The sequence below is a fragment of the Hemicordylus capensis genome, chromosome 2, assembly GCF_027244095.1.
Source record: "Hemicordylus capensis ecotype Gifberg chromosome 2, rHemCap1.1.pri, whole genome shotgun sequence".
Lineage (NCBI taxonomy): Eukaryota > Metazoa > Chordata > Lepidosauria > Squamata > Cordylidae > Hemicordylus > Hemicordylus capensis.
In genome coordinates, this window is record NC_069658.1 from 295,174,418 (window position 1) to 295,197,532 (window position 23,115).

Consider the following 23,115-nt stretch of genomic DNA (forward strand, 5'->3'; position numbering starts at 1 on the left):
CACAACTGGCAACATCCCCTGCTTGAGAGCAGGAGCAGGAGCAGGAGCAGGAGCCTTGCCACCGCTAGTCGAGGGCACACCAGGTGGCCTAACACTGTCAACAGTAGCAAGGACCCCGGGCAATGATGTTGCAAGCACCTCATCATCACCAACATCCCAAGACACTTAGGGTCCTTACCCCTGCTGGCCTGTGCCCTGCAGTGGGTGTAGGTAGCATGTGTAGGGAGGCAGAGCTCTCAAAGTGACCCCACACCATGCTGCTGTTGGTCCTGGACAGTTTTGGTGGTGGTGGTTTTACTGGGGGTGCTGATCCCTGCTGGGACGACAGCCCTCTGTCCAGGGCTGAGAAGGTCCAGGAACAACCTCCTGCTCCTCCTCAGACGGGGATCTGTACTGTCAACGGAGATTGGGGAGGATGGAGAGCGGGATCTGGGTGGGCTAGCAGCTATCAAGACCTCCTCCTCCGCTCCCACCAAGGGAAGAGCTTCTTTCCTGACAGGGCCGCCACAGGCAGCTGCTTTGATGGCGCAGGCACCACCAGATATATAAGCCTTTACAAACAACCTCTGGGGGACAGTGGTGACTTGGGGAGTAGGCCCCTCTTGCCACCCTCACCCCTGACCAGTATCACCCCCTCTCTGCCTGAAACCCTGCTCCTAAGCTATGCACCACACCCTCCTGGAGAACATTCCTTCAAGCTAACTAGGCCCTATTTAAAAGAAAGTATTCTAACCTAAAACCAAGGGGGCCACTCTGTGGTAGTGGGGCTTACCAATCCAACATCTTCTTTCAGCATTTTCAGCTGGAGTCTGACCAGGAGGGAGCTAAGGCAACGAGGTCGACAGCACACACTGACACTCAACAGCCGAGGATCCAACAAGGCAGCTCAGCAGGGATCCAGCAGCAAGAAGGCCCAGTCGCAAGAAGGTCCCCGCAAAGCAGAGGCCCAGCAGCATGCGGGTCCAACAGTGCAAGGGTCCAGCAGTAAGGCGGTCCAGCAGCAAGGGGGTTCAGTGGGGCAGGACAAGGGCCCAGTCAAAGCAGAGCGACAGCAGCAGTGCAGAAAGGCAAGGCAGCTCTCTTCCTCCAGAATCCAGAGGCAGAACGAAGGGAGAGAGGCAGTGCCTGCCTGGCTTTAAATACACTTTGAAACACCATCCCTTTTGCTCCCCCTCTCTCGTCCCCTCCCCCAATGGGGCCAGAGTTGCCCTGACAACACTTGATTTTGAAGGACAAGCCAACCAGAACCAAGGAGATTGCAAGCCAATTGGAAGGCAGTGGCAAAAAACCAAGCAGCAAGGGAGAAAACTAAGTCACCTTAAGTGGCTCAACAGGGAAATGCTTGACTAACAAGCAGAAGGTTGCCGGTTCGAATCCCCACTGGTACTATATTGGGCAGCAGCATCTCATACTGTACAGGAAGAGGCAATGGTAAACCCCTCCTGTATTCTACCAAAGAAAACCACAGGGCTCTGTGGACACCAGGAGTCGAAATTGACTTGACGGCACACTTTACCTTTAAGGGAGAAAACTAGTAAACATACCAAACAAAATGGCAGCCACAACAGACATTTGAACCATCAAACCAGTTCGCACGGGGACTGATTTGGTATGGTCATGGACCGGCCACCTTTTTTTGAGGCCTGTCTAGTTCGCAATCAAACTGGCCCAGTTTGAATCAAACCAGTTTGGCACACCCCTACTTGAAGTAATTGTTCTCTTGCACAAATGCAATGTGGGTGAATCCACTGCTAGCCCACAGCAGAGTGGTTGGATCACTATTGCCCCCTATTGGGCTGCAGAACATGTAGGCCACTGTTTTCATCCAGGAAACTGCATAATATGCACTTGTTTAAAAAAATCTTATGAAAGGTCAACTATTTTGTGCACCTGCTAATACAAAAACTAGAAGTACATTAACTGGTATTGAGGAAGAAGCTGAGTTCAAGATGTTAGAGGAGTGCTGAAATCCTATGGAAAATATTTGTGTATATAACAATTTTCTGTGTTCATTAAAACCTCCAAAACAGTGTACAAGATAAAGGGTTTAAGATAAATAAGACCAATTAAAACAAAAACCATCAGAAAACAACAGTGGCAAACTTAATCTACCAATCAATTCAAGGGTGCCTTGGAAAACAAAATTTCCCAGAGAGGAGTCATAGGTTTTTGCATGCAAAAGGTTCCAGGTTCAATTACTGGTATTTTCAGGTAGAATTATAGCCCAGCCATTTCAGGGAAAATAGCAGAGGAAATTTCCAGCATTTTGAAAACTGGTAAAGTATAATACTTTTGCATGTAATGAAACCTCTCCGGTCAGTTAATACACAGAAATCTTCCCTCATCCAGAAGGCAGGATTCCTTTTCATAGAACTATTAGCTGTCAAAAGAGCAACTGGTCTGAACAGATGACACAGGAAAACCAAAAATCCCTGTGTAAAATTTTCATTATACCTTTCAATCATTATATAGCCCCAACAATTTGCCTCATAGGAATAAGCCTCACTATCCCTCACATGGGAAAGTCTTGATCATATAAAACTTCTTGCAGAGCTATTTGGTACTGAAATACTCTATCATCTAGATTAGTTAAGATGATGTACAGTCCATGGAATAATACAACTTAAATCTAAGTATTCTAGTTAAATGAATTCATAAAGCCAGGAGCCAGCGTGGTGTAGTGGTTAGAGTGCTGGACTAGGACCGGGGAGACACGAGTTCAAATCCCCATTCAGCCATGAAACTAGCTGGGTGACTCTGGGCCAGTCACTTCTCTCTCAGCCTAACCTACTTCACAGGGTTGTTGTGAAAGAGAAACTCAAGTATGTCATACACCGCTCTGGGCTCCTTGGAGGAAGAATGGGATATAAATGCAAAATAATAATAATAATGACCAAAATAATCCCAGTGGTAATTGGTGCCCTAGGTGTAATTCCAAAACAACTTGAAGAGCATCTCAACACCATAGAGGCCACAGAAATCACCATCAGCCAATCACAAAAAGCAACTTTACAGGGAACAGCCTATATTCTGCGACGATATCTATAATAATAACAGCAACAACACTGATAATAAAATCCAGCCATCCCAGGTCCTTGGGAAGGACTCGATGTCTGGATAAAACAAACCAGTCAATAACACCTGTCTGACTGTGCAAACAATAATAATAATAAACAGCTTAAGATGCTGACGTTTCAACTAATTACTTTAGAGTAGTTCAGTGTGGTTTTGATAACTGCATCAAACTATAGTCTTAGTTCAACATTTTTGTGTAAGTTTTTAGCAAAAAAGTTCCCATTAAAACTGAAGAATGCTATGTTCTTAAAATCCTACCTCTAAAGCACACAGTTCAAAGGTGCATAAATGTATACAGTGGGGAGTTCAAAGCCAGCATGAACTTTAACAAGTAACTTCACCAAATTTGTCTGCATTGTCATCAGCACTTGTCTTTTTGGTGGGGTTAAAGGTTCTTCACAGTTCCTTTTGTATAAAAAATATTCAAAATATGAACGAGTAATAAGACAAGTTGAAAGGAATGCTAATTTGACAGTCTATGGAATTTACTTAACAAGGTTCTCTCGTTCTGTGACTGAAGACTGCATATGTTTCTAAATACAGGAACCATTCTGCATCGTTATACAAGTCTCTACACTTCCAGTACAGCTAAGTCTATGGGTATTGTCAAGGCAGGTGTTTTATGTTATGAAGGAGCAGGCGGGATGGACGTCATCTCTATGTAACTAAGACAGAAAGTACTCAAGTTATTAAAGCTGTTGGGGAAATGTCTGCCCTAGCCCTTTCCTGAGAATGCACGTCCTTCATACAAGGACATATGGTCAAGCTTATTATTCTTTGTCCTGTGTTAAATACAGTACTTTTAGATTATGCAATGAAATCCCTGACCAATGAAGAAGCTGATGGATTAACGAATAACAGTCTCTAAAAGGGCTGTTATAGACAAAATATTGTATGTTTAAGCAACGAAATCCTTCGTGTCCTCTAAAATCACCCTTCTTAGAAAATGCTATTTTTCTGCCCATGCTCTCCTGGGACAGAAGACATAAGTCAAAGCACTTCTTTGCAAGGGCATTCCACCAATTTAGAAAGCTCAGCTAAAATGTCGCTTTTGAAATTGTTTAGAATAAGTCATCTGATTTATTCAGACTATATTATATTAGTCAGGCTATATTTTCTTAGCTGCTCTGTTCTCAAGAGAATCCCCCTTTTACCATTCAAGCTGTGTTTCTCATTTATGTTTAGCTTTGGCTTTGGTAACAGACTTCAAAATACCCTAGCCCTAAAGGACAGAATTGTGGACTGACGGTAAATTTGGCTTCTTACACTTTTGAGGATATATTATTAATACTGCTACTAATACACTGTCCCTCTGATCTTCAAAGTGCTTCAGAAGCAATAAAGTACAGCTCTGTTCTGAATAATACCCATATATTTATAGTCATTAAGACTATTCCTTACTTGTACTTAATCATGTGTCTGTTTATTTCAGTAAAACGCTGGATCTTTGTACATCTTTCCTTGCTAATCCTACACAGCAACAGAATTATGAGAGAAGGCACAGGATTTCATCCCTGCTCAAATTGCATCATTACTGAGGACAACTGAAGTTGCACAAGTTTTACTGAGATAATTTCTTGACACACAGATCCTTTTCTTCTCTCACCATGATTATATTTTTGGATAAATATCACACACACAAACACACCCTTCAGCTATATCCATGTCTGAAGATAAAGACAAAATATCTGTGACAAAAAACTAGCCATTTTGGTTCAGGTAAAAAGGGTCCATCTTCTAATCCACAGTCCTATTTCCAACGAAAATACATATTTTAGTTTCAAAACACAAAGTACTACAGAATGGTAATAATGTCATTTTTATAAAGAAGTTAAAACAGGCTTTAGATGGAATAGTTGACAGGCAAGGTGGCAAGTTGTCTTTTAAGAGGCAATATTAATTCAAAATCAATATAACAAAAGATATTGCACATGTACAGTGATCCCCACTGGATTATGCTAGGACAGGGTGAATAGGGAGCATGTGGTGATATTATAAAGAAGAGGAGATGTAATAAAGAAATGAACAGTTTGGAGTTCACATGTTCTGGAACTGCAGAGTGCTCAAAGTGTGACAAGGAAGTGTGACAAGAAGACAATAGTCCTACAGTATATCCCTGTGCAGTGTTCCCTCTAAGATGTATGCATGTACGTGCACTCACACATTATTTAATGTCCGCTCAGTTAATTTTAGATCCCGCTCAGGCTCAATCAGGAAGGTCCCACTCTTCATGCATGTGCACACACACCTACCTTACAGCCACTCAGAACAAAATTCATTCCACACATAGATGAAAAAAATTAGAGAGAACACTCTTCCTGTGGTGTGGAAATTAACTCTGGAGCAAAGGATTGCATAGGGAAATTGGTGTGGAAATTAACTCTGGAGCAAAGGATTGCATAGGGAGACTTATAGTCATGATGAATTCTACAAGGCTGAAACATTCTAATAGGTCGAATAAAACACAAGAAAAGGAATTAATGGCTTTAGCTGTTCATGGAAATGACTTTAGCTGTTCTTGCTGTATGGGAAGCGCCAAGATTAAGGAAACATGAGGAAATCTAGAGAAAGCTTTTCGAGATAATTGAAAAAAATATAATAGGGTTGATGGAAGGTAAGATCAACATGTTGTGTAATACCAGGATGGGTAATGGCTGTAGACAACATAGCTGATTTCTCTTTTATTCCTCCTCCCTTTTGTATTGTTTAGGTTGCCATTATCATCAGTGCTGTCAATACTTGGACAAAACTGTTCCAGTAAATGAAGCATATGCAGGGATGGAAGATGGGGAATTCAACAAAAGGGACTGGAGAGGTGATTAAAACACATAGTGTTAATATTGTAAAGATGTATAAAAATAAAAGCCAAAAACAGAAAGATTACGTTATTCTCCTGAGATCATCTGGCAAGTCTGTGAAAGAGCTATCTCTATAATCCAAAGATTTCTGGATCCCTATCTTGTGGGCAGCCCATTGTATTACACTCAGTACCCCACTCTGAACTATAAACCTACAGGTATATTTCTTCCCACAAAGAAACCTGGAAATCTATTTCAGTGAACTGCTGAGAATTCACAGAACTACAATTCCCCAGGCTCACTGAGGAAAGAAACTGATGGTGAAACCAGTTTTATTCTGTAGTGTGGATATGCTCCAACTGTAGTGAGCCATTCTCAATGCAATCCAAGACATAGAACCCCCCAGACACAACCTTTTAAATGATGTTGTACCTAAACACTATTTCCTTTTAGGGCTGTCTCTCATGTTATTTTAAATAATCCTAAAAATGGTTGAAACTACAGCTCCAGTAGAACCATGGTTGGTTTTGTTATAATGGACTAGTATTTTTAAGCCCGTTATAATAACGGGCGCTAGCCTTCCCCCCCCCCCCCCTTTATGCGTTCTTCATCTCTTCCCCCCTCCTTTTTTTTGGTGTGTGTCCCTGGTTTTTGTTTTTTTTACCTGTTTGTCTCTCTCTGTTTCTTTCTCACTTTCTCTTTGTCTTTGTTTTCCTCCGCCCTTTTCCCCCCCTCTCCCCTCTCCCTTGTCCCTGTGTCTCTCCTTTTTACCTTTTTGTTGTTGTTGTTGCTCTTCCTTCTCCCTTATTTCATTCTAACATACTTTAAAGGCTATGTTTTGTGTAATTAATATGCACTGAGGAGGGGGGAGGCGGCTCTGTTGCTGGGATCTGGGCACAGGAGGAGGCGGGGTGTTGACCGCCGAAGTTATGGTGCCTCCCTCCTCCCCCTCCCTGGCGCGCGCGGGGTGATTTGGGAGGATTCTGACTCACTGGTTGTCTCGGGCCCGCCGCCGTGTCTGTTATTTTGAGGGGCCTGCAGTTAAGGTGGTGTCGGTCGCGCGCGCACTCCATTCTCCTGAATTCGGCTGAGCCCTTTCGGGAGGTGTTGTCAGTCGGAACCTGGAGGTGACCATTAGCCTTTTCTTCTCAGCCCTAAAGGCGCTCAACAGGTCCTCTCTCTCTGTGTGTGAGTGAGAGGTGGGGGGTGGCGGGCTTCACTGCCCGGAATGACTCTCCCGGTTCCCTCGCCTCTTATTTCTGGGTGCTGCTGCCATAGTCACTGAGGGCTCCCCCTCCCGGGGGGTGGGGAGTGGAACTCTGGGGGAAGAGGCGGCGCTGTTCCTCTTGTATGTATTCTTCAGCCTCTTCCTCTCCCCGGATCCCTCTTTCCTCTTGTGTGTGAACTTTGCGTCTGTGCCTGCCGATCCTCCACAAACCCCTACTGCGATTCACACACACACAACCATTTTGCTCTGATTGATTTGGGTTTCAAGTCAGCTAGTGAGATTGCGGGGCAGGGTGGTGGCTGCTACCCCGATCTCCTTCCTCAAGGCAGATGGCTTCGTTTCCCCCCTCCCCTCCTCTCCCCATTCCAATCCAATCCTCCCCAGGTTCGTGCCAGGTTTCAGCTTCATGCTGTTAGACGCGGCAGCAATATAACTGGCCAGCATGGCCGCCTGAAGCTTTCTTCATATCTTTTGTGCTCTTTGCCCTTCCCATGGCCGCCTGTGTCAGTTCCGCGGCCAGGCAAGGAGCTGCCGCCCGTGGGTGTCCTGGAGCCGCCGCCGCCTCTGTCTTCCTGCAGCTGCCACAGCCGCTTCTTCCCTCCCTGTGGCCGCCTTTTCCACTCCGCAGCCAGCCAAAGCAACAAACATGGCCGCCTGGTGTCTTTGTCCGTTTCTGCCTCGGCCGTACTGCGCATGCACTCCGCGCATGCGCAGAACGGCCGAGAGAGGCACGGACACACGCCTTGGTGTCCACGGACGGACACCAAGGCTTTTATTAGAGAGGATTGTTGGGCTTGAACCATGATTCTAATCACCTCTAAGAGACTTCCTGAGTGATGATGGACAAACTGCTTTTCGTGACTGGGTGAACATTCCCAGTCATTATTTGAGATCTTTTCTTATGAATGCTTGGAAAAGCTCTCAAATCATTTTGGGAGTTTCCAAGGGATCACAAAAGTGAGCACGTTAGGTGATCCTGCCCTCTGAAGATCCTCCGGGATCTTCTTCAGCCTCCAAGCCTGAAAAGTTCAGTTCTGGAGTGGATCCATGGTCAGTATCCTCTGTTGTGAAGACGGCAGATACAAAGAAGTCATCCAGTTCTCTGCAATCTCCTTATCCCCCTTAATATTGATTGATTGAGTGATTGTTAGATTTAGAGGGTGTGAAATATCCCCCTTTCACACCCTCATCATCTAAGGTCACCTTCCTGGCAGGTTTTCTGCTGCTGATATATTTAAAGAAGTTTTCATTATTCCTCTTGACACTTCTAGCTATACTACTTCAAACTCTCTTTTTGTATCTCTTATTGTCTCTTTGTATTTCTTTGACAGAGTTTATGTTCCTTTCTGTTCTCTTCATTTGGGCAGGACTTCCATTTTCTGAAGGAAGTCTTCTTCCCCTCTGAACTGCACAGGCATGCCTCACAGTTCACTACAGACTCTGCTTGTTAGCCACACTGGCCTCCTCCTGAACTTGGTAGTACCTTTCCTCCTTCTTGGTAGACATTCCAACTGAGCTTCTATTATTGTGGTTCTAAATAAGTTCCATGATTTCTGGAGTTATTTCGTTTTATTCTTTTCCAATTCTTTTCCAATTCCAATTCCCAATTGTAGTCCATATATATTTGGAGACTTTGGACTCCTTGGTAATAACCAACAACTGATTGAATGAGACAAATTCAATCATTCCAGACAAGTTCATTTCAGAAACAGCTAACTGAAATTATTATTATTTATGTCGCACCATTCATGTACATCATGCAAGGAAACATTTCTATCGTGAGGGGCTTACAATCTAGATATTGGCCCAAGAGAGATAACAGAAGGGAAGGGAATTTAAGGCAGGATAAGCAGGGAAATAATGTGTGATTATTTCATTTACCCATATTTAAGCTTAGAGCTTCATTGAGGGATTTGAAACAGGTAAGAGAAGAAGCATCTCACAGGTATTCCAGAGAATGGTTCCAAGCATAAGAGGGAGCAAAAGTGTGGGGACTTGAGTGAGCAGGAGACCTCTTGATGGTTAGCAGGGAGTGGAGCTGGCAGGAGAAAGTCACAGGCAGGAGAATAACAGGATATAAGAACTGAAAGGTAGCAGGGGGCAAGGCTGTGGACATAAGAAAAGGAGCTTGTGCTACATGCAGGGAGGCGACAGGAAGTCAGTGAAGGAATTTAAGAAGAGGATACCTGTTCAAAAGTATGGATGGTGACATTGTCAATAGATGAGAGAGTATAAGAGGGTTTAGGAGGAAAAGTGAGTTCAGCCTCGTGCATATTTATTTATTTGTTTACTTATTTAATATATTCGTATTGTGCCCACTACTGAAGTCCCTAGCAACGTAATAACGTAATAGGAAGCTGCCATATACTGAGTCGGATCATAGGTCCATCTAGCTCAGTATTGTTTACACAGGCTGGCAGCGGCTTCTCCAAGGTTGCAGGCAGGAGTCTCTCTTGGCCCTATCTTGGAGATGCCAGGGAGGGAACTTGGAGCCTTCTGCTCTTCCCAGAGTGGTTCCATCCCCTAAGGGGAATATCTTATAGTGCTCACTCATCAAGCCTCATATGCAACCAGGGTGGATCCTGCTTAACTAAGGTGACATGTCATGCTTGCTACCACAAGACCAGCTCTCCTCTCTCTAAGACCAGCTCTCTCTAAGACCAGCTCTCCTCTCTCTAGCACAGGGGGCAAGTAACATGCCTAGGAAGCAAGAGGTAGCTGGTTCGAATCCCCACTGGTATGTTTCCCAGGTGTTTCCCAGACTTTGGGAAACATCTATATTGGGAAGCAGCAATATAGGAAGAAGCTGAAAGGCATAATCTCATACTATGCGGGAGATGGCAATGGTAAGCCCCTCCTATGTTCTACCCAAGAAAACCACATGGCTCTGTGGTTGCCAGGAGTTGACACCGACTCGACAGCACAACTTTACCAAAGTCTCTAGGCAGTTTACAGCAATAAAAACAAGCCAAGAATTTTTAATAATTAAAATATATAAAAATATCAAATTAAAATACCCATAAAACTACCAGATAGTTAAAAAGTTTAGCTGAAGAGATATGTCTTTAGTTGTTTCCTAAAAGCCAACAGGGATGGAGTAACTCTAATCTCAGCAGGAATGTGTTCCAAAGTTGTGGGGCAACTACAGAGAAGTCTCACCACCCCACATCCCCAGACTCAAAGGTAATGGTGGCAGCCTCAGACGAACCTCCCGTGAAGATCTTAATAGGTGGCAGGGTTCATAGCAAAGAAGGTGTTATCTTAAATACCATGGGCCCAAGCCATTATGGGCTTTATAAGTAATAACCAGCACTTCGTATTTTACCCGGAAAACTAATGGTAGCCAGTGTAGTTATTTTAAAACTGGAATAATATGGTCTCTTCGGGATGTCCTGGAGACCAATCTGGCATCAGCATTCTGCACCAATTGCAGTTACCAGACTACATACAAAGGCAGCCCCACATAGAATGTATTGCAGTAGTCATGCCTGGAGATTACCAGCATGTGCACCACTAGCTTAAGGCTACTCATTTCCAGGAAAGGGTGCAGTTGGTGAACTAGCCAAAGCTGATAGAAAGTACTCCTGGCCACCACCTCTACATGAAGTATCAGAGAGAAGGTTGGGTCCAGAAATACTCCCAAACTGCGAACCTGTTCCTTCTGGGGGAGTGTAACCCCATCTAGTACCGGTAGATCTATCCCACTTCCTAAACTGCATCTTCCCACAATGAGCATCTCCATCTTATTTGGATTCAGACTCAGTTTGTTATCTCTCATCAAGCCCATTACTGCCAGGAAGCAGGTATTTAGGGAAGTTATGCCATTGCCTGATGAAGCTGACATGGAGAAAGGAACATTAGTCTTACCGTGAAGGGTACTTTTTCCTGGTGGTAGGAGAGCCTCAGGACGGGTTAAGCAGTGCGCATGCTCGAGACAGAACTGGACATGTGACTGTTTGTAGGCGTAGCTGCCTTCCAGTTCCAGGAATGGTGAGCGAGGAACGTATGAGTCTTGGAGAGAGCTCGTCAGATGCTTAAGTACTGAATAGTAGGAAACTGTGCAAACGAGAGAACTAGAAAAAACACATGTATAACGACCAGATTAAGGTAACGGCAATAGAAAAACAGTGGTAGAAAGGAAAGGTTCTGTTCACCCTGAGAGTCGTCTGACACCTCCCTCTGGAGAACAATCCACCCAAAAAAGGAGAGAAAGCGCATCCGGGTGGGGCTGAGGCTCTCCTACCACCAGGAAAAAGTACCCTTCACGGTAAGACCAATGTTCCTTTTTCCCTGGTGGTAGGAGAGCCTCAGGACAGGACGTGCCCAAGCGAGAGACAATCGTCCCGGGAGGGAAGGATGCAGCTATAACTCTTGCTGGAGAACCGTACGACCAAAGGCCGCTTGACGTTCATTGAAATCGGAAATTTTGTAGTGCTTAATAAAAGGGGAGGCGGAGGACCAAGTCGCCGCCCTACAAATTTCCAACAGTGGGACGTGTGCCGAATAGGCTGCAGAGGTAGCAGCACTTCTGGTAGAATGGGCGGTAATCCCCCCAGGTGGGGTTAGATGCAAGGAAGAATAGGCCAGTTTAATGCAAGCCCTAATCCAACCTGCCAATGTTGGCCCCGAAACCCTGTTCTCCAATGTGCGGGACTGGAAGGAGACAAATAGGGCATCCGACTTCCTAATATCCTTTGTTCTTCTGAGGTAAGTGCGTAAGGCCCTACGGACGTCCAAGTTGTGCCAGAGTTTCTCCCTCCTGTGGACCGGGGATGGGCAAAAGGAGGGTAATACTATCACTTGAGACCTGTGGAATAGGGAGTTAACCTTTGGTAAACAGGTCTCATCCAACCTCAGAATGGCAGCATCGTCCTGAAAGGTACAGAACTCCTTCTTTGAGGATAGAGCCCCAAGCTCCGACACTCTCCAGGCAGATGTGATCGCCACCAAGAAGAGAACTTCATAAGACAGGATCTGTAGCGGAATAGTAGCAATGGGCTCGAAGGGGGTTTTGGTGAGTGCATTAAGTACCTTGTTAAGGTTCCATGTGGGGAAGCGCCTGACAATGGGAGGGGAGAGGTTTGTAGCCCCTCTGAGGAACCTAGCAATGTGGGGGTGTAGTGTGTGAGTATTGTCTGTATTAAGGTTCAGGACCGACGCCAGAGCAGAGACCTGCCGCCGTAGGGTGGAAGGACGTAGATGGAGCTGTAGTCCGTCTTGAAGAAAATTCAGGATCTCCGGTACCCCTGCACGCATGGAGTCGACATTGTTCCGTGAAGCCCATTTGGTGAAAGACAACCACGTAACTTGATAGATGCGGTGTGTTGATGAGCGTCTGGATGCTAATATAGTGTCTAATACAGGTCCCGAGTATCCCTGCATCGCTAAATTCGAGCGCTCAATTTCCAAGTGCTCAGCTGGAACCAACTGGGTTCTGGATGTAGGAGCGGACCTTGGTGAAGGAGGTTGTGACAATGAGGTAGAAAGTACGGGCTTTCGATGGCCAACTCGATCACTAAGGAGAACCAGGGTCTCCTGGGCCAGTGTGGAATGACGAGGATGATGTCCGCTTGTTCTTGAATAATCTTCCTTAGTACCTTCATGATTATGGGTATCGGGGGGAATGCGTACATCAGCCCCTTCGGCCAGGGAGATATCAGGGCGTCCGTTCCCTCTGCCTGGTGAGAGAGATACCTGGTGAAGTATCGATGCACTTGGTGAGTGCTGTCGGACGCGAACAGATCGACCGCTGGTTGTCCGAGGTGACCCGCTATCTGTGTGAAGACCTCTGGGTGTATGGCCCACTCTCCTGGATCCAGCCTCTCGCAACTGAGCCAGTCTGCCAGGTTGTTTTGCTCCCCCTTTAGATGTTCTTCCGATAGGGAACGGAGGTTCACCTCCGCCCAACGAAATAAGAGGTTCGACTCCTCCATTAGCGTTTGAGACCTGGTGCCCCCCTGTCGATTGATGTGGGCTTTTACAGTCACATTGTCTGTTCTTAGCAGCACGTGTTGATCTAGGAGAAGGTCTTGGAAGCGGAGAAGCGCCAGACGGGCCGCTCTCAATTCCAGCCAATTGATGGGACGTTGAGATTCCTCCATGGTCCACACTCCTTGTGCGAATCGTTCCTGGCAATGTGCCCCCCAACCGGTGAGGCTGGCGTCTGTAGTTAGGATTATCCGGATTGGAACTTCCAGGGAATGGCCTCTTGTCATTGCTGGTGATATCTACCAGTCTATGGACCTCTGAACCTGATGTGGGATCGTGATAATGGTTTTCGTGCCCGCCATTATGTGGTCCTGCCACGGCAGCAGTAGCCATTGTAGGGGGCGGGAATGCCATCTGGCCCACGGAGTGCAAGTTAGGCACGCCATCATCGAGCCCAGCGCCTGAGATAGGGTCATGACATCCAAGGTCCGATTGACCAAGAGTGGTTGTAACTGGAGCTTTAAGCGGTCTATCCTCTCCTGGGAGAGGGAAATCGTTCCCTGTGCCGTGTCGAAGAGAGCCCCGAGATGTACTAATTGCTGAGACGGATTGAGGTGGCTCTTCTGTAGATTGACCACAAAGCCGTGATCCCCGAGAGTCTGCAGTGTTGTCCTGATGTCCCTGATGGCCTGGGCCTTTGATCTGGCTCTCACGAGCAGATCGTCTAAATACAGGTGGATATGAACCCCCTTGAGGCGCACGAACGAGATCAGGGACACCATGACCTTGGTGAAGACTCTCAGGGCAGAGGAAAGGCCGAATGGCAGTGCCCGGTATTGATAGTGGCACCCATTGTAGGCGAACCGGAGATATTGCCGTGACCGCTGACCGATTGGAATATGTAGGTAGGCTTCTGACAGGTCTATTGCCACCAAAAAGTCTCCCGGTTGAATGGCTTCTTTGATCAAGTGGAGGGATTCCATTCGAAACTTTCTCTTTTTTACGTAGCGATTGAAGGCCTTCAAATCCAAAACGGCCCGCCATGATCCGTCTTTTTTCGGCACAAGGAATAGTATGGAATAGATGCCTAGAAAAACTTGAGACGGAGGGACTGGTTCTATCGCCCTCATTTGGAGAAGATGTTGTATGGCTTCCAGGAGACGCTGATGCTTGTGCTGGGCAGAAGATCTTGGTGTGGGGATGAAGTTTTGCCAGGGAACAGAGGAGAGCTTGATATCGTATCCGTTCGTTACCACATCTAACACCCATTCGTCGGCAGCCATAGACATCCATGTGGTACATAAGTCCGCCAATCTGCCGCCCACTAGGGTGGCATCATTGCTTTCTATAAGCGGAAGGTGGTGTGAAATTTTTGTGGGTAGAACCTCTGGTGCCGCCCCTGTATCGCTGTCTCCACTGGACTCGGCCTGTGCCCCTGTATTGATTGAATCTTGAGTCCCTGATCGGGTAACCCTGGCCGTAGGATGGGTGGAACTGGTTGAACTGTTGCCTGTAGGGGCGAAAGGAGCATTTGGGACCGTGAAAAAACCCCCGATTGTGTCTGCGGGCAGAGGGCAAAACTTTCTTTTTATCCCAGGATTCGACCAGGACTGGGTTGAGGGCCGGGCCAAAAAGCTTTTCACCTGTGAAGGGTGCAGAAATCAGTGCCAATTTTGATTTATAATCCGCATTCCATGACTTGAGCCACAAGGCCCTACGAATAGCTACCCCGGCTACCATGGCCCTCGATGCTTGTTGAATCCCGTCTAAGCTGGAATCAGCCATCAGGGCTGCTGCTTTGGCCATTTTATTAAACCCCTGCCAAAGTTTGGGTAATTCTGCGGGAACTAGCTTAACCAGTTCCTTGGCCCAGAGCAGAGATGCCCTGGCAAATATTGAATTTGTAGTAGCAATCCTTATGGTAGACGCTGTGGCGTCATGAACCTTCTTGAGTAGTGACTCGCAACGCCTATCCTCCTGAGTTTTGAGTTGTTCTTGTCCCTCTGCCTGAATAATTGCCCCAGACACCAATTGTGTCACTGGGGTTTCCACCTTAGGGAGGGCAAGGAGCTTAGAGATGTCACTAGTCAACATATAATGCTTCTTGGGGATATTGCCTATCGGCTTAGAGGCCGTGGGGCGTTGCCACTCAGCGGATAACACACTCTTAAATAAGGGAGGGAAAGGTACCGCTGGACTCACCGCCTCCGCCATCGGGAACACCTGTTGATCCAGAGCGGAAGTATTGCCCTCCTGTTCCGGAGCAGCGACATCCTTGATTATGCGCTTCGCCTTGGCCAGTAAGACCTCAAATTCAGCTGAAGAGAAAAGTCTAGCAGTGTTAGGTATGGGTGGAGGTATGTCCTCCTCCGATAGCTCTCCCTCTTCTTTATCTGACTCAGGATCGTTGGGTAACTGAGGGGAATGCTCTTCTGATGACGAGTGAGAGCCTGGCGGGGAACGGGGCCGAATAGGCTGTGCAGCAATGATTGGCACCCCAATAGGCGCTGGAGGGGGCTGAGCGGGTATTGGGGGCGCTGCTGGTATTGGGAGTGCTGGCACCACCGGTGGCAGCTCCCTGGGACGCTTGGGTGCATTGTCCCGGCTAGACCCCGAAGATGAGGAAGGGGAATGCCTGCGCTTGTTCCTGTGTCTCTGTGGCAAAAGTCTGGGCATAAAGGAACCCAGTTCAGACTCCTTCTGGGGCTGGAGTCTGGGGACGAGGACGATAATCTCTCCGTGCCTCGCCTGTTGGGCTGGTGCCTGCTACCCAACCTATGTCCACGTGCCAGAATGGGATTGTGTGGAGGGGGTTGTATAACTTGTAGTGCGGGCTGTGCAAGTACTGTAGACCCACAATTAAGCATAGTAGAGGGTTGAACTGTTGCAATTTCTCTCCTAAAAAACTCTTTGAGCCACTCAGTGGCTGCGGGGGTGAAAGGATCATTACTCACATTTAAAGCTGTAGCAGCATGAAGGGAAGTGCTACAAGCGCCCACAATAGTATTGGTAGGAGCGTCCAGAGTTCCGGTCTCCTCGTGAGTAATCCCCGCCTGAGCCCCAGCATTGGTCTCCAATGTGCCCACCGGGCAATGACCATCCTGCTCCACCTGATCAGGGTTGTTGATCGGTAATTTGCCCACCAGGCACCGATCCAGCAAAACAGGCTTAGAAAGTTTTTTGTGTGCTTCCTTTTGTTTCGCGCCATTTCCCGCCGTTTTAACTTTGGAGCAGCGGCACACCGCTTGTATCAGGAGGCGCTCGCTAAGGCACTTGTGTCCCTCCGCCTTAGCAAGGGACTCCTTGCGTTTCTTTTTCTTCTTTTTGGATAATTCTGTCCCCAAATGCTTGGATTTTTTGAGCTCTTTTGCAGGAACATGCCCCGAAGCAGATGCTTCTATCGTCAAGCCCCCGGGAGCGAAGGGAGCGGGGGCGGGTGGATTAACTGCCGTTAGAGCGGTGGAGGCAATAGCGGAGGGATCTTCCCGCCCGCTGCCCAAGTTCTGAGGCAACAGGGACGCTTCTGAAAGAGAGCCCTGTAGGAGCTCTTCAGCGTGGGAGATATCCATGAAGGACAGAGAAGGGATCACTAATCAAATGTTAAAACAAATACTAAAAATTTATCACGTTCCAATCCAGATCAAATCCAAAGTAAAAAGAAGTTTTTTCTTCATCAATTTTTAGTGCCGAATGCAGAACGGACTCTCTTCCCCCCCTTGCACAAATTGTAATAGGAAGAGGGAGGCAGGAAACGCAAAGGACAAGGTAAGTATCAAGAATCGAGTAAACCAAGAGGACAAAGGAGGTTAAAGTGAGAAGAAAACACTTGCCAAATACAGAGCTCTCTCATATGCAGTCTAGTCCCGAGCGAGACAGAACTGGAACTGGAAGGCAGCTACGCCTACAAACAGTCACATGTCCAGTTCTGTCTCGAGCATGTGCACTGCTTAACCCATCCTGAGGCTCTCCTACCACCGGGGAAAAATAGATTTGAGTGTCATCAGTCTACTGGTAACACCCTGCACCAAATCCCCATATGATTTCTCCCCAGCGGTTCCATGTAAATGTTAAAAAGCATTGGAGACAAGATGGGGCCCTGAGGGACACCATACAAAAGTTCTCGCTTCATAGAGCTGCAGTCTCCAAGTGATATCTTCTGTAATCTGCCCAAGAAATATGAGCAGAACCACTGCAAAGCAGTTCCGCCTAAGAGCAGAAGGTTTCGAGTTCGCTCCCCTGGCTTCTCAAGAATAGGGCTGAGATTCCTGCCTGCAACCTTGGAGAAGCCGCTGTCAGTCTGTGAAGACAATACTGAGCTAGATAGACCAATGTCTGATTCAGTATATGGCAGCTTGCTATGTTCCCAATCCTCCCAGGAGATCCAGAAGATACCATGGTTTATGTTACTGAAAGTCTCTGAGAGATCCAAAAGGACCAACAGAGTCACACTCCCTCTGTCAATTCCCCTTTGGAGATCATCCATCAGGCCAACTAAAGCAGTCCCCATCCCATATCCTGCCCAAAAGTCAGTGTGAAATGAGTCTAAATAATCGGTTTCATCCAACTCAGAGGAGTTGAATGAAAGCGTTGGAGGAGAGAGGAGAGCTGGTCTTGTGGTAGCAAGCATAACTTGTCCCCCTAGCTAAGCAGGGTCCATCCTGGTTGCATTTAAATGGGAGACCACATGTGAGCACTGTAAGATATTCCCCTAAGGGGATGGAGCCGCTCTGGGAAGAGCAGGAGGTTTCAAGTTCCCTCCCTGGCTTCTCCAAGATAGGGCTGAGAGTGACTCCTGTCTGCAACCTTGGAGAAGCCACTGCCAGTCTGTGTAGACAATACTGAGCTAGATAGACCAATGGTCTGACTCAGTATACGGCAACTTCTTATGTTCTTGATGCTCCTAACTCCATCAGAGGCCACCACCTTGAACATGAGATATGTGAAACATCCAAGCTGCAATGTGGGACAGGCAGTTGAAGATTTTAAACAGAGTTGAATAGAGGGAGAAATATACTGAAAGGTAAAATTGGGAATTGTGAGTATATAAATGGTACTGAAAGTCATGGGATTTGATGAGCTAATCCAGGGAAAGTATATATAAAGAAAAAAGCAAAGGTGCCAAGAACAGAGCCCTGAAGGAGAAATGGAAAGAGGAGGAAGAATTTATCCATGCGGAGACATTAAAAGACCAATTAAACAGTTTTAACTTGGGGAATATAAAACAGTTTACTCTTCAGTTAATCTAGAGCAGGGGTTTCCAACCTTGGGCCCCCAGATGTTTTTGGACTACAACTTCCATCATCCCCAGCTACAATGGCAATTGTAGCTGAGGATGATGTAGTCCAACAACATCTGGGGACTCAGAGACTTGAAGGAAAGTAGTCATGACAGTGGAAAGAAGATTAATTGGTATATTAAAAAAAACAAGTTGCAAGGAGTGACAATTGATGCAAACCAAAAGTGGAGGAGGTGTGCAAGTCTGTAGTCTCCAACTTAACTCATTGATAGATTGACCGCTGATGGAGACCAGGAGAGGCTGAAATGCGTCTGGCCTATAATTTATCATTAACACGTGTATTTTGAATTATTTGAATTATTTCCACGTGTATTTTGAATTATTTCCTTTATATTTATATCTATCTATCTATCTAGATTATATACTGGATACTTTTTAAAAAAACTGGCTTTGGTTTATTTGGTGAAATTTTATTTAACTCTTTCTGACGTTTCAAATTATTATTTGCATAAATATTATTGTATATTTAATACATAAAAGTGTCCTAGTTTACACTGAATCTTTAGACATACATGAACTAGATGACAACACATTTTATATGACCAATAATGTGCCATGTATCACTTCAACAAAAATATAAAGAATTGGAAATGTAGAGAAAAAAGTGAAAGAAAAGTTTACTCCTTCCTTCCAGTAGACCCACATTCTGATCAAGGGACATGGGAACATAGGAAGCTGCCATATACCGAGTCAGACCATTGGTCCATCCGTCTCAGTATTGTCTACACAAACTGGCAGTGGCTTCTCCAAGGTTGCAGGCAGGAGTCTCTCTCAGCCCTATACTGGAGCTGCCAGGGAAGAAACTTGGAACAATAAGTGTAGGCTTGGAACAAGCCTGCAGGTGCTCTTCCCAGGGCTGCCCCCATCTTGCAGTGCTCACACGTAGTCTCCCATTCAAATGCAACCAGGGTGGATCCTGCTTAGCAAAGGGGGCAATCCATGCCTCCTACCACAAGACCAGCTCTCCTGGTCTTGTGGTAGCATATGACTTCTGTTTCAGATGGGTTCCACTGTTGATTGAGATTCACTTGAACAATAAATCTGTACTCTCCCAATAGAGTTAGATTTATGGACATAATATGATTATTGAAAACAAGGTTATTAAGAGCATCCTCTAATCTACATGTCATATCAGAAACATTCCCAATGATACAGTTTCAGGTCAACCCTTCTGAAGTTGAAACTCCAGCAATTCCAGACAGCCTCACACTCTCAAAATCCACCAGAATTCTAAAACAGATGTTCAGTATGAATGTTGCTCTTTCTCCTCAAATATGTCAATAAATTCTATCAGTCTCCCTAAGAGAGGGATCATTTCAAACAGATTGTTCATTCCTTCAATTACTTTAAACTGTTACTTCCCAGTTAATAAAGAAAGCAAGGTTTATTCAACAAATAGAGAAATGAAGAAATATTTAGTAGAGCTGGGCATGGGAAGAGCTACAGCTGGAACGTTAAGATCAATGCTAGAATCACAACTGAATTCACTCATGGGACTGCTGCACATGTGAAAGCCTGCCCCAGCAGTTCCGGGCCAGAGTGCTCTTGCGAAACTATCTAAAACAGTACACACACACTTGCATCATGCTTATTGCATTGGAAACAACTGAAGTGGTGCTGCACACACTATTTTAGGTAGGCGTGTGCAATCGCGCTTTTTCACAACACTGCCGGAGTTGGCTTTGACACATACAGCAGTGGATCTTAAACACTGGTGTTATGCTGGTGTTAAACTGCGTGTCATGTTGACTACTGTATGAGATCATTTCTGGAGCTTATTACTGCAACTTGTTGACCAACCATAGGGAATGTTACTGAGGAAATATCATTCCCAGATAAATGTTTTGTTTTGTTTTAATGAGCTCAAGATGCTGTACATAGGGGTTATCCCATTTTATTCTCACAATAAGGTAGGTTAGGCTGAGTGTACAATTGGCCAGGGGTCACATAGTGAAGTTCCTGACTGAATGCAATCTTGTATTGCACTCCTAAGCACACATGTGGAAGCATGCCATTAAAATCCATAACACTTTCCAAATGAATGTGTTTAATGTCAGTGTGTTAAGCCTGGACTGTGAGTTATATATGGTTAAAACATTAAATGTTATACTTTGCAATGACTATTTGTTTTATTTCTTATCCAGTCCACCTCTCTTGAAAGCTCTGAGTATGTAACTTAACAACAAAAGCATGAAATGACATCTCACAAGAAATAAGTGTTTTCCAGAAAATAGTAACACATAAAATACCAACCCAGAATTGCAGATTTTCATGTTCCCTATGATCTTTTTATATTTTGTCCTAACAAGTATGTTGGATCCAAGAGGTTTACCATGACTCTGATTTTCTTAAAACTAGAACACACTTGTGGTTTTACATGAAGTTGAGGCAGAATTCCGGGCATGATTGGAGAAACAAAATTCAACAATTCAAGAAGCAAGTCTCAGTAACTAAGACTGAATTACACTTTGAAACTTGGGGCTTGCTTGAATCGAAGCTCAAAGCTTTTTCAGATGGGGATAAACTAGACAGCCTGAGGTTCTGCCAGACAAGAGTGCCAAACTTCATCTCATTTCACATTTTCAACTTTATGGATAGTTCCTGAAACTGATCAGAAGGAAACCATGTTTTGAAATACAAAACAGTGTTGTATGAAAGTATCCACTGCCATATACTGGAACCTTAATTATGTTCTTAAGTTTCACAGCATGAGGTACGTTTTTGAATCAAAGTTTTTCTTTGTTTCCCAGGTCTTGATCCTGCAATCTGATCTAAGCAAACAGGCAGATGAACCCATGCAACACTGGAAATAAGAATTATAAATTATACACTTAAGGCAAGAAGCACTAATATTTATTTATCTGCAAAGAAAGTACACTAATATTTATTGTTATATGAAAATGTATCGGCAACATTTTAAAAAAAACACAACCCAGCAACTTTTCTAAAAACATGAAACTAAATTTGTTCTAGGAATTATTCCTTTATTCTGAAAATTATTGAAAATTTCTACTTTGCTTTTTGTAGAAATTCAGCTGGAAATAGAGATGTAAATTAATTATCATATTTTGATTTTCTGGATTAGTATAAACTAATAGTTCAAAGTAATGCAGTTCCTTTAAATTCCAATCCAGCTGAGAAGCTTGAATTTATTTAGACAGTAAATAAATGCTCTGTCATATTCCCATGTGGATTCAACTTTTACTTTGGGAACATTCTCTTGGTTTTGGTTCAGTTTCCAAGTTTACACATACTGAAAATGTTTATATAATTTACTCATGCAATACACTTTATTTAATAACTCATTATAGCAAAAGTCACTAGTAGCTATCCAATCACTGAACCACAAAACACCATTTTCAACTGATATGCAAAGCCTGATCGCAAACCACAAGAGCCAGGAAATTCAGAGTTAATGCAAAAATTCCTCCACTGTCACATGCCACTTCCCTGAAGCAATTTAGTAAGAAAACACAGCCCTGAACCCAGACACAAATGGAAAACGTTGGGATGTCAATATTTTAGTTCCACTTAGCACTCGTATCCATTGGCTGACATTCTGTCTAAAGAAGTACTGGTGCAGCAAAAGGATCAGAACAGCAGCACTTTCAGACCAACTGGTGAACCAGAGAAGGGATTTTTTTAAAAAAACAACTTTTCCTTCCCCAGGAAGAATTTTGTGCCTCCTGAAACTATGTCCCTGTGGGCTGCGCAGCACATCCTACTCAAGCACGGGCATATAAAACAGTTAGGTTATGACTACATAAATGCCAGACTATGAAAAAGCTTACCACCAAGTTCAAGAGGACGCCAGCGTGGCTAACAAGTACAGTCAGGGATGCTATAAAGGGGAAGAAGACTTCCTTCAGAAAATGGAAGTTCTGCCCAAATGAAGACAACAGAAAAGAACATAAACACTGGCAAAGGAAATGCAAGGAGGCAGTAAGGGATGCAAAAAGAGAGTCCAAGGAGCATATAGCTAGAACGGGAATAACAAGGGGAATAACAAAAACTTCTTAAATATATCAGAGACAGAAAACCTGCCGGCGAGGTGGTTGAACCCTTAGATGATGAGTGTGTGAAATGGATTATTAAGGAGGACAAGGAGATTGAAGAGAAGCTGAATGAGCTCTTTGCATGTCTCTTCATGGTGGATGACACTGACACTCTGGAACAGTGTTTCTCAGACTTGGAGGCTGAAGAACTGGGCCAGTTTGAGGTGATGAGAGGGGATGTCCTGAACTGTCTTGAAAAATTAAAAATTAACAAATTGCCAGGGCCAGATGGCATCCACCCAAGAGTTCTGAAGGAACTCAAATGTGAAATTGCTGGTCTCCTAGCAAAAATATGTAACTTGTCCCTACAATCAGGCTCTGTACTAGAGGACTGGAACGTAGATAATGCAACTCTGGTTTTCAAAAAAGGATCCCCATGGGGAGATTCAGGAAACTACAAGCCAGTTAGCTTAACGTATGTGCCAGGTAAATTGATGGAAAGCATACTTATAGACAACACTGTTAAACATTTAGAAGAACAGGACTTCCTGAAGGCTTGGCTTCTGCAAGGACAAGTCTTGCCTCAATACGTACAGTTCTGGTCACCGTATCTTAAGAAGGACATTGCAGAACGGGAAAAGGTACAAAAGAGGGTAACCAAAATGATCAGGGCCAGAAGCAGCTTCCTTATGAGGCAAGGCTACAGCATCTGGAGCTTTTTAGTTTGGAAAGAAGGTGACTATGGGAAGACATGACAGAGGTGTATAAAACTGTGCATGAAGTAGAGAGAGTGGA

The 23,115-nt window shown here is 45.0% G+C and overlaps 1 protein-coding gene and 1 long non-coding RNA gene across 3 annotated transcripts in view; one reads left to right on the forward strand and one right to left on the reverse strand.

Moving 5' to 3' along the window:
* The window catches only part of PLXND1 (plexin D1), a 245,944-nt gene that overhangs the window by 198,739 nt on the left and 24,090 nt on the right, over nucleotides 1-23,115 (reverse strand). Inside the window, exon 1 of one of the 2 annotated variants that reach the window (XM_053295804.1) lies at nucleotides 10,969-11,004. The exons of the other annotated variant lie outside the window; for it this stretch is intronic. The gene's annotated coding sequence lies outside the window, so the exon portion shown is untranslated. Of the gene's footprint in view, nucleotides 1-10,968; nucleotides 11,005-23,115 lie in introns of those variants that run through there. 2 annotated transcript variants of the gene reach the window in all.
* LOC128344853 (uncharacterized) lies at nucleotides 6,855-21,522 on the forward strand. The gene is made up of 3 exons (XR_008316096.1): nucleotides 6,855-7,000; nucleotides 16,714-16,794; nucleotides 21,076-21,522. It is a non-coding gene; the product is annotated as an uncharacterized LOC128344853 (long non-coding RNA).